We start from the raw sequence: 12,624 nt of genomic DNA on the forward strand, positions 1-12,624 counted from the left end.
CTGTTTATCTCAGCACTCAACGCATTAATGATGGAATCAACACAGCTACTGGGGAACCGATGTTAAACAGTCAGACCATTCTGAGTTCCCACATATCTGCTACTGTTCGCTAAGCACTGATAGTATGCATTTGGTGCTCTGCCTAACATTCCTTATAATACTGTACTTAGAACATCCACTTACTGTGTTGGTCTGTGCGGTGCTGTGATCGTATAGTGGTTAGTACTCTGCGTTGTGGCCGCAGCAACCTCGGTTCGAATCCGAGTCACGGCAGTAATAGTTCTGTGTGTCCCAGTCTTTTGTGAAACACAAAGGAATCAATTGTTTTAAATTCATGATTTTCTCCAAGGTGATTTTTTTCCTCCAAGGTCTGCTCGCTCACATCTCTGTGTTTCATATGTCAGAATTCAAATCCACCTGGTCTCAGAGATTTCTTCCCTCCTACGATCACTAACCGAACTTTCCATCCCATACCCCCATTTCATTAATTTGGAGATGTCGGTGTTGGACTATGGAGTACAAAGTTAAAAATGACCCAACACCAGGTTATGGTCTTACAGGTTTAATTGAAGCACTAGCTTTCGGAGCGCTGCTTTTTCATCATGTGTTTGTGGAGTCATTTCCCATTTCACTAAGGCATCGCAGAATCTAATACAGACTCTCACATTGATACCGATCAGTCCGTGTGGCTGGGGTCACTGTTGCTGGGTGAACGTGCCCCAACCGCACCATGGGGACCTGCAGACCATTTGATCCATTTGGTTACCACTGTTGTGAGATCAATACCAATGTAGCAGCTTTTACTGATACGGACCAGATATTATTGGGGGCGTGGGGGGGTGGGGAGTGGAGGTCAAGCTCAGGAAAATGGCACAGAACAGTATCGGGGAAAATCGACGTAATTGGATAAGATCAGTTTCACTGCTTTTCTGCAATGGCCGAGCGCTATTTCAACTGAACACAGAACTGTTAATTCAGACACCAGGGACCTGGGTTTCACTCCGACCATGCTAGGTGGTAGAATTGGGATTCAATAAATATCTGGAATTACGAATCTAATAACTCCTATATATCCATGTTTAATTGATGAAAAAAATAACAAAACTATCTGACGTCATTTAAGGAATGAAACTGCCATTCTTACCTGTTCGGGCCTCCATGTGACTCCAGACTCACTACAATACGGTTGAGGCTCAACTACCCGCAATGCAATTTGGTACAGCAATCAATACTGCCGAGCCAGCGACGCCCTCATACTGTAACAGAATAGAAAAAAAAGTTAATTTGGCCCTCGCTAGATTATTGTGTGCAGTTCTGCAATTCAGAGTACTGCATGGATGTGATCGCACTGGGAACGTTGCAGGAGAGATTCACTGGGATATTGTCTGGGTTAAAGAGTTTCAGTTGTGAGGAGAGATTGGACAGACTGGGGTTGTTTGTCACCGAGCAGAGGAGATTGGAGAAGACATGACTGAGATGTACTAAATACTGAGGGATATGGATAGGATAGACTGAAAGAAGCGTTTCTTATTGATGGAGCGATTGAACACTGGGGCCAAGAGATTTCGGGAAAAGGCAGAAAGGTTTGAGTAGATTTGCGGAAAGGGTCATAGAGGCGGATATCATTCTAACCTTAAAAAAAAATTGAGATGTTGATTTGCGATGCTAAAACATGTAAGATCATGGGCTGAACGATGGAAAACTTGATTCAGGTCGTTAAGCAGTTGTGTTTGACAAGTGCGGCCACAACAGGCTGAAGGGCCTCCTTCGACGTTGTTGTCCTCCACAGTATTGTGGTCAGTGTCCCCACCTGTCACAGGGCTCAATAATCCGCTGGGGGCATCGTAAAGGTTTTAAGCCTGTCGCTCTGCTCCCCAGTGAAGGTTATTCATGGCTGGCCTTCCATTCTCGATGGGACATGTCACAGCAGGGACAGTGCTGTCTGAATCATTTGGGGAAGGACTGCAGCTCCTGGGGAGACAGAGTGTCAGTGAAAGTGCAAACACGTAACTTCAGCAAACTGCACATTGTGTTTGTGTTGCAATCAAAACCATTATATAGAGTTGTTCCTGACTGATGTGTTTATTTAAAGCAGGAATCTGAGGAAGAAAACAGAATAAACCCATTCAGATCTGAGCGCAGAAACATTTCCAGCAGACCTACTGAGGTTGTACAGCGTAGAACCGCGTTTGGATGCATTGAATTCGGGTTGGTGGGCGCAGCTTGCTTTCACTCGGCAGAGTTGCCAGTGTGTAAAGCCATTACACATGATACAGATAGTGTTCAATGTGATGTTACATTTGATCAGTGGTTCGCACTGCTCTTAAGTCTGTAGGTTAGGTGGATTGGCCATGTTAAATTGCGCTCATCTGTCCAGGGAGTGAACTCAGTAAGTTAAGTGAATTAGCCAGGGGTAACGCAGTGATAAGGTCAGAATTCACAAGTTGCCAGGTTATTATTCCACCAGGTTTATTTGAAATCACAAGCCAGAGGCCTGCGGGGATAGAGAAGGGAGCTCGGTCTGGTTGAGATGCTGTTCATAGTCTCCCTACAGACCCGATTGACTCAACTGTACTTTCTGCATTGTAGGGAATCTGTGATTCTATCAGAGAGGACACTGCCAGCATTTACTGTACTGCTAAGACATTGGAGACGATGCTGACGGCATTTAGTGGGGATGGAGTTTTATTTATTTGTGTTTTGGAAAATTTGAAACTAAACCAAGGAAAACCGAATTTAAGTTTTCCAGACTATTTGAGGTTTGGAGAGAGTAAATATGTGGCAAATTCACTTTTTCAAGGTCATAAATTTCTGAAAGTCAAGATTTCAAAACCATCGATGTAGGACAAAGAAATAATGGGAGCAGCATTTCTGTCACTCAGACAATCCGTTTCCAAAATATTTGGAAAGGCACATTGAGAGATACACAAGCAGTGAGTTTCAACAGGAGAGAGACAGCCTGTGGCCAGGTAAAAGTGTAAAGGAGGGTGTCGGGGGTAGAAGGTGCGAGGAAACAATATCTAATTTGGACGACTTCAGATGCAAAGAAATATCGAAAACGTCTGCAGCTGAGTAAGATTCAGCAAAAAACTCAGTGGGAACAAATAAGGAAAGATCGAGTGCAATAGTTTATCAAGTGGGATTGTGAATTTTAATGTAATACTCCACACAAAGTTCTGATCAGTATTTTAAACAGTCAATTGAATTGGAACCGCAGAAAAGTTTTCCAATGAAATGAATCTTTCAGTCTTTCACAACCTTTTGCTGTGTGAATCATACCGCGATCCATCATCCAGCGTGATCACCAAGTTGGCAACAATATTAGATCCACCAATTTTCTTTAGCAATCACAAGATCTGCACATACCCATCTGCGGTGTGCCCAGTGCCATTTGTTGTATCCAGGCCCCAGCACATTTCCTGTTCATGAACTTATGAGCTTAGTTCCTGATCTGTCTGATCAGATTGAGAAACCTTTTCTATCACTTCATCCCCTCCCCTCAGAATTCTAAAGGTATCGATTAAATAAGGCGTTAGACCAAATGATGTAGGATTGGAAGTCGGCCATTCAGCGCATCGAGTCTGCTCCACCATTCAACGAACTCATGGCTGATCTGATAATCCTCAACTCCATTCTCCAGCATTGCCTCGACAAAGCTCTATCATCTATCTGGTTAAATATCTGTGTGGCACAGTTTGAAAATACACAACAACTCAGCCTCAACAACAATTTCGGCAAGGAGTTCCACCGATTTACTGGCCCCTGAGCAAAGAAAATGCTCCTCAGTCGTGTGCGGCCTGGTGGCAAAGTGATTAGCGCTACTACCTTACAGCGCCAGAGACCCGCGTTGAATTCCCACCTCAGGCGACTAACTGTGTGGAGTTTGCACATTCTCCCTGTGTCTGCGTGGGTTTGCTCCGGTTTCCTCCCACAGTCCACAAATGTGCGGTTTAGCTGAATTGGCCATGCTAAATTGCCTGCAGTGTGAGGTGGCGGGTTGGTGTGGACTTGTTGGGCCGACGGGCCTGTTTCCACACTCATCTAATTTCTGAACTAAGCAGGCAATATCTAATTCTGCTTTCCTCCTACCAGAGGGCGAACCACCAGCCCGTAACTACCCTGTCAATGAATGTTGAACGTTTATAAATGTGATTATCGAGCTCCCCTCCGTCTTCTTTGTTTCAAGGAGAATAATCCCAGCCTAACCAATCATTCTACGAAGCTCCATTTTCTCCAGTGTTGACAACATGTTCATTAATCTCTGCTGTCCCTGCAGAGTCCTTACGTATTATTACGGCAGGCGGAGACATTTATGTGAAGAAACGGTTGGAATTTCAAGCACAGACAGGAATTGGAACTTGAAATCAAACATCGACTGGAATCAGATTGTTCCACACAAGGACGAAATAGAGTAATGAATTCTCCGACAAATGAGAATCTAATCATATTTCATTGACATTCAATAACTTTACTGTAATCGTCCACAGAGCTATTATTTCAGGGAAAAAAAAACTTATAGAAACTGGCGACATAAACACTTTGACAACAACAACATGTTCTTGAGACATTTTTTGATTATAAACTCAACTCATTGTTCTGTGAATCCTACATCGTTTGCAAGGCACAAATGAGACGTTAATATAACTCTATCCATTTGCCGAGATGGGTGTAACTTCAATAACACTTAAGGAACTGGACACCGTCCACCACAATGCAGTCACTTGAGTGTACCCTCTTCAACACCTGCAATATTCATTCCCTTCTCCGCTAAGGCACAATTGCAGCAGAGTGCACCAACTATAAGATGCACTGGAGTAAGTCATTCGGGCATTTTTGACAACCTTCAAAGCTCAACAGCTGTACTGACTATAAGGACAAGGTTGGAAGATGCAACGAAACGCCACCATTTTCAACTTACCCTCAAAGGCCCATAGCACCCTGACTTGGAAAGGAATCAGTGAGAAACTCATTAGTGAAACGGTCTTGATGGGCAAAGTTGCATACTTCAGCCTTCCATCTTTAATCTTCCAATTTTAAGAAAAATGTTGATTTATGCCATGACCAGACTTGTGCTCAGTCCTTTAGCTGTTCCCTAAACTGGTGGTTGCTCAAGTTCTGCTATCATCCACAGCCTGTGCTCAACAGCTCAACAATAGAAAATATCTGAAAATCCTCTCAATCAACTGACTCCCGTCAAGATTAGAGTGGTGCTGGAGAAGCACAGCAGGTCCGGCAGCATCTGAGGAGGAGGAAAAATGGACAAAGGTTTCAGGCAAAGGTTTCAGGACTGAGACTGGGAGCACATGGGATGGAGAGATAAATGGGACGGGTGTGGGGCTGTGGAGAAGGTAGCTGAGAGTGCTGTAAGTGGATGCAGGCGGGGGGTGAACATGATATGTCAGAGAAGAAGGTGGAGTGGATAGGTGGGAATGAAGAAGCACAGGTGGGACAAGTCAGGCGGACGGTGTTGAGCTGGAAGGTGAGAACTGGGGTAAGGTAGGGGAGGGGAAATGAGGCAACGGGTGAAGTTCAAATTGATGCCATGAGGTTGAAGGGTCCCGAGGCAGATGATGACGCTTTCTTCCTCCAGGCATCGGGTTGTGCGGCAGTGGCGATACAGGAGGCCCAGGACCTGCATGTCCTCGGGAGAGTGGGAGGGGGAGTTGAAATGTTTAGCCATGGGGCACTGGGTTGATTCTTGGGGGTATCCTGGAGATATTCTCTGAAGTGTTGTGTGAGAACACATCTCCTCTCTCCAACTTAGAGGAGACCACATCGGGCGGAACATATACAAGAAATGGCATGTGTGAAAGTGCAGGAGAAACTTTGATGGATGTGGAAGCCTCCATTAGACCCTTGGACAGAAGTGAGGAGGTAGATGTGGGTGCAGGTTTTGTAATTCCTGCAGTGACAGGGAAATTTATATTTCCCTCCCTACACCTATCCACTTTTCAAAAAGACTCTTTCCTCCACGACTACCTAGTCAAGTCGACGCCCTCCAAAAACCCACCCTCCCCTCACAGCACCATACCCTGCCACCACAGGAATTGCAAAACCTGCACCCACATCTTCCCTCTCACATCCTTCCAAGGCTCCAATGAGCCTTCCACATCCATCAAATGTCCGTGTGCACTTCCACACATGTCGTTTATTGCATCTGTTGCTCGCGATGTGGTCACCTCTACATTGGGGCCAACAGACACATTCTCGGAGAACGCTTCAGAGAACATTTCCAGGGCACCCACAATATTCAACTCCAACGCCCCATGACCAAAAACATCAATTACCACGTCCCCCGACTCTCCCAAGGACATGCAGTTCTTGGGTCTCCTCCACCGCCATTCCCTCACCACCAGACGCCAGATCTTCCACCTCGGGACCCTCAACCCCAGGGCATCAACGTGGTCTTCACCAGTTTCCTCATCTCTCCACGGTCACCTTATCCGAGTTCCAACTTTCTAACTTGCCACCATCCTACTGACCTGTCCCATTTGTCTATCTTCCTTTCCACCTATCTGCTCCACCCTCTTCTCCGACCTATCACCTTTCACCCCATCTCTATCCACCTCTTGCACTCTCAGCTAAATTCTTCCCAGACCAAGTCCTCCCGTTTATCGCTCCACCCACGAGGCTCCCACCTTTTTTCCTGATGAAGGGCGTTTGCCAAAACGTTATTTTTTTCTGCAACTCGGATGCTGCCTGACCTGCTGTGCTTCTTCAGCACCACTCTAATCTTGATTCTGATTTCCAGCACCTGCAGTACGCACTTCCGTCCATCTGATTCCCCTGTCCATTGATCTTGAATAGGCCGTTGCTAAAGTTCCAGCATCCTTTCCCTGCACTCATATTCCCAGCTGCGGTCAAGAACAGAAAGTATCTCCAACCCCTCTAGACCACTTGATCCCTTGTCCAATCACCTTCAAATGTTCGTGAATGTCTACTCCAATTTCTCTTTTATTACTTTAAACCACTCAGTATTCACACTTTTATCATTGATCCTCCCCAAATTCATTATCACCCACTTCACTGGATTGAATTCCTTTCAGCACATTTTCTTGCCATTTGTTTCCAATCTCCCTGCAGTCTATGGCTTTCTTCCTCATGGTTAATGACATGAATAATTGTTACCTGATTTGCAAACAGCTAAATGATGGCCAGGACAAATAATTAAAAATCGTTGACCTGTATGAGAAAACTATAGAACTCATAGAAGCCATGGTTCATAAGCTTGCAAAGGGGAGCAGAATTGGAGACTCTAAAGAAGGTGATCGAAGGTTCCAGAAGGATCTTAATCCATTGCGTCTTTGGGCTGAAAAATGTCACATGAAGTTCAATCTGGATAAATGGAAGGTATTGCATTAAGCTACATCAAATATTAGTAGGGCTTATACAATTAATGATCGGGCATTGAATTGTGTTGTGGAACACAGAGGCCAGGAATGCAAGTACATAATTCATTTTAATTTGCTTCATATATAGACAGAATGGTTAAAAAAATGTCATCTTGCCTTCGTTGCTCAGTCTACTGAGCGAAGGAGTTGGTACGTTATGTTGAAGTTGAACAGGACATTGGGTGATGCGTCTTCTGGAATACTGTGTCCAGTTCATGTAGCCCAGTAATAGCAAGGAAATTATTCAGCTGGAGTAGGTTTAGAACAGGTATGCCAGCGCATCGCTAGTGGGGAAGGTTTGTGTTCTAACGAAAGGCTGGATAGGCTGAGACTACTTTCACTCGAGCACTGGAGTTTGAAAGGCGACCTGATAGAAATGTATAAATTATTGAGAGTTCAGCTAGAGTTAACTGTAAGTGTTTTTTTTTCGCCAAGGAGGGGGCACTTCAAGACGAGAGGGCAAATGTTTGAAGTGAAAAGAGGGATTTAAAATAAAAAAGAGGCTTTTTAAAACAGAGGATGGTTTATGTTTGCAATTCACTCCCTGAGGCAGTGATGAATGAAAGTACATTTACAATAAATACAGGACATTTGGATCGATAAATGAATTGGAAAGTATCAGTGGGATTAACAAAAGCTATTCATTCATGTCTAGTACATAATTTATTGCCCAGAGGGAAGGTCAGAATCAACCACGATATTATGGATCTGGAGTCACATAGCAGCCAGACCAGATAGGTATGGCAGTTTCCTTCCATATCAGGCATTAATGAATCAGATCTACAACAACTGATTCAACATCATCATTAGACTCTAGGGATTTATTTAAATAAAATTCCAGCATCTGCCATGCCAGGGTTTGAACCCGTGTCCACAGAATTATATCTGGACATTCATATTAACAATGCAGTAATAATATCACAAGGGCATTATTAAACATCAGCAGTTACAAGAGCCATCAGATGCGACTCGTTTAGTTTGTCATTATGTTCAGTATGAGCTGGTAGGAGTGAAAGACCTATTTTCATGCTGTGTGAGTCTTGGACTTTGACGCTATGAAACTGGCAGCTGGTTTGGATTAACAGCAGCGTTGACAGTTTAGTTGATCTCCTTCTGGGATATGTAACCTTGCTGGTAAATCTCGAGGTTCTTCTGCTCATTGAGCCCGTCCCACACACGGGGTTGTTGAATAGTCTGTCCCCAGTTTGACTGAGTAGATGAGTTTCCACTTCAGCAGGTAACTGAATCCCGCATTACGCTGGTTTCTCTGTGATATCGGTGTCCTTGTATCTTCCCAGGATGAACGATTGGTTCAAATAAAATCCACGCAGGCGCAAGTCCTGTTGTCCATGTTGTGAACGTGTTTTTATGCTTCCTGATATACCCATAGGGTGTGGATGTCGTTGGTCAGGACAACATATGTTGTTCTTTCTGATTCGCTGCTGACTCGATGCACGAGAGACATGGATTCGATCCCAGTCTCGTGTGACTGTGTGCAGTTTGCACATTCTCTCTTTGATTGTGTGAGTTTCCTCCCACAGTCTGAAGGTGTGCGGGTTACTGGCATCAGCCTTGGGAAATGAAGGAGAACGGAATAGATATGGAGTGTGGGTCTGCAAGGATGTGCGTCGGAGGGATGGCGTCGACTGGAAGGGCCGAATGGCCTGCTTTCCCATACGGTCGTCATTCTCGGATTAAGGGTCAGCTATGTTGTTCAGGTCCTGGAGTCACAAGTAGGCAGGATTGGGTAAAGATGGTACCATCCCCTGTATAAGCGACATGTATGAATGGGATTGCAGGAAATTAAAGGCATGTTCTCTGTTCCTGAGATCAGGCTTCCATTCCAGGTTTTATTCATCGAACTTTAACATTATCAGTTCCGTGTGTGAGTCCCCAAGGATGACTCGTTTATTATATAACCACAACACCACCTTCTCCAGGTTGCAGTATTTATTGGAAACAAGAAGCTGATTCTGAGTTGATGCGAACAAAAGCAGATGTCAATATCAAAAACACTGACCCAAACAGGAAAATTAAATTTCGAACCTTGCCACCTCAAAGTTAAAGTCTCCACACGCTTTAGATGCGCCAATCGGCTGTCTCAGCAACATGTACTGTTTATGGTCATAATATTATAAATGGGGGCAAGTATTCCCTTCCGCCCCGTTTTTGACCAGGAGATGTCCCAACCTTGGAAATACACGCGCCTCTCTCCCGTCAATCCATCCCAGTTTACAAATGGATCTTCGTGAATGATTCAAAGTGAAAGTGTATGTTTGATTGTGCAATGCCTCAGTCAAATGGGACGAGGGACGAAAAGAGAGTTAGGGAGAGTGCGAGGGAGAGACATCTTCGAGAAATTTTGGGTTTAAATCCTGATACATGAAACGCAGAAACATCAGAGAACAAAATTCGATGGAAAGCAGATCATCACCTCAGAAAATATTATTATGTAAAAATTATTAATTTCTGACCGTGTTTCACCAAAAGTAAAACTTTGAATGAACTGACCGCCATGATGTCGATTCGATCCGAGGTCGCTGCTATCACAACGCAGAATATGAACTACAGTTTCTCTGATTTCGGGTCTGGAACTGGGATAATGTGTGATTGCCTGCAGCAGCAGTTGGTACTTCCTTGTGTGGGCACAGCGATGAAGTAGCCGATGTTCAACTATAATACTTTTGAAGCATACGTTTCAACAATGGTCTCCACTCTCCCAAGAGTTTGGAGAGTTTCATTAATCCCACTCTCCAGTACTCTCATTCATGGAACCTCCACAGTCTCTCGGGACGCTAAAGTTAAAGATTCGGTTCATTCTGCGTTCCCACATGCCTGTCGCCAAGTCCTAATATTGTACATTCTTCCTGACATTCCCTCTGCTACCATCCTGGTTGTTGTTTACAAGTGTGGCCTGTGGAATGCTGTAACCGTTTAGTAGTTCATATTCTGCGTTGTGATTGCAGCGAACTCGGCTCAAATCGACATCATGGCGGTCAGAATAAAGAGTTCTTGGCTAATTGTTATATTCTTGGAAGTGAAGATGTGCAGAGCGATCTCGGTGCCCATGTATCTCAAAATCGGAAAGTTACCACCCACGCTGACAGGTTTGTTTGCAAGGATACGGTGTGTTAGTTTTTCATGGGAGAGTGATTCAGTTTCAGAGTGAAATTATCACTTTGCAGCTCCAGAAGTTAACTGGTGTGGCCGCACTCGGAGAGTTGCGTGCATTTCTGGTCGCCACATTATACGATGGATGTGAAAGCATTGGAAAGGGTGCAGAGGACATTTTCTAGGATGTTGCCTTCTATAGAGAGATGGTCTTACGAGGAAAGGTTGAGGGACTTGAGGCGGTTTTTGATAGCGACAAGAAGTTTGAGGGGTGAATTTAGAGAGACATAGAAGATGATCATAGGTTGCCATAAGGTGGACAGTGAAGGCATTTTTCTTCAAATGGTAATTTTGGCACAAGGGCACATCGATGTAAATTGAGGGTGATAGATACTGAGGTAGGTTCCTTTATCAGTGAGTAGAAAGGGTGCTGAACGCCTTGCCTTAAACACTCGTCGACTCAACAACTTTCAGGGCAATGAAATGGTCATTGTATAAACTTGCGGATTATGATAGTAAAATACTAGTCAGATTGGTATCACAGATCGATGCAACGTTAGGGCGAACATGAACTTTATTGCGGTGTAATATTTGGTGTTTGAACTGTTCTTCAGCTTGAAGTTGCAATCATCTCTGTTCACTATCAGTAAAACCAATACCTGGCGAGAACCGAATGCGCAACTTTGGCACCTTATGCACTTCCAGTCTGTCGTGCAATTACATCAAACTGACGAATTGCACCACAGGAGCTGCCGTGTACTGATGACCAATGGCTACTGATCTTACCACTGGGCCCCTCAAACCAATTACTCCTTTTTTGCTGAAGATCTGAAATGAAACACAGCGCAGAGGAGGTTATACTGATGATGGATCATCGATTATGGAGCATCAGGTTCAGGAACGTGAATAGTAAAATGTGGTGAAAATAGGCATAATTGAATTCTGTGTTCGTTTACCGTGGCTTCCTGCGTTGATCACAGGCAATGTTATGTCGCTACTGTGCTGGGAGTTTCCTTCTATCGGTATCAATTCGTCAGAGAATTCGATTCACTGGTACTTCACCAGCATCCTTTGGAATGTTCATACGGCACAATGACCCACACTGTACACAACGTCAACAATCTTCTGAATTACTACATCCATGCACGTGGCATGGTTTTTTTTTTTATAAATAGTGAAAAATTAATCATGTCATGCAAGGGCAAATTGAATTTTAGTTTAATTAGTAAAGTCGCAAGAATCCAGAGTAAGTTTCAAAATGTCAGAAATTCATTTTCATTACCTTGGCCAGAATTCTAGCCCAGCAAAGGGAAATCTGTCCTTCAATCCCCAGAATCCATGTAATCGCTTGCTCTATGTGTCCACTTGGAAACCTACATGAAGGGATGTACAGCCTGACAGAGAACTTGTGAGAATCCTCCACTGTCTGACCTAAAGCTGAAACTGGAGCTATGTATTCCAGCATGGAGGGTAGCGAAGTGGAGGTGAGACAGAAAATACTAATTGGTGTAGATTCACATTGTTCTCATTGTGATTGTTTAAAAACCTGGGCCAGAAAAGACTCAAGCAGAAAGGAGCAGAAGTAGGCCATTCTTAACACTGCTCCTGCCCCGCCACGCATTCTGTACCATCATAGCTCACACAGCACTTTTATGTCTTTTTCCAGCGTATCCATATCATCGTGTTGCCAAGTGGCTAACACATATTTATCGATCTCTACCATAAATAGACATCGAAGTTATTCATCGCTGTGAGGAAAATGTTGCATTTCGAGACAGTTGGGTTTCTGCATGAATGTTATAGGTTTTGCAGATGAGCAGCCGAGTCTGGTCTGAACACCTTTCAAACCATAAACTAAAACCCGACTCTGATGACAGTTGCATCCACAACTTTTGAATGGTAGTCTTAAGAAAGGCGGAGAAATTCAACGCGCTTTCCATTGCACCACAGAGTCGCGGCCTCACCCAGTTTTCAGCACAATCGTTTGCCTGAGAACGATTTCGTTTGGGACACCCATCTCACGTCTGTCTGACCTCGTCACACTTTCCAGTATCTGGTCCTTATCCACGTGTGCTCTGGATCTTTAAGTGTTCGGCTCCATTCTGCTGAAATGTCTTCATAA

The 12,624-nt window shown here is 44.2% G+C and overlaps 1 non-coding gene across 1 annotated transcript; it reads left to right on the plus strand.

Annotated features, from left to right (window-relative positions):
- The first annotated feature begins 201 nt into the window (after positions 1-201).
- On the plus strand, positions 202-273 carry trnah-gug (transfer RNA histidin (anticodon GUG)). Its single transcript has one exon. It is a non-coding gene; the product is annotated as a tRNA-His (tRNA).
- The last annotated feature ends 12,351 nt before the right edge of the window (positions 274-12,624 follow it).

This window comes from Chiloscyllium punctatum, chromosome 52, assembly GCF_047496795.1.
Source record: "Chiloscyllium punctatum isolate Juve2018m chromosome 52, sChiPun1.3, whole genome shotgun sequence".
In the NCBI taxonomy this organism is placed as follows: Eukaryota; Metazoa; Chordata; class Chondrichthyes; order Orectolobiformes; family Hemiscylliidae; genus Chiloscyllium; species Chiloscyllium punctatum.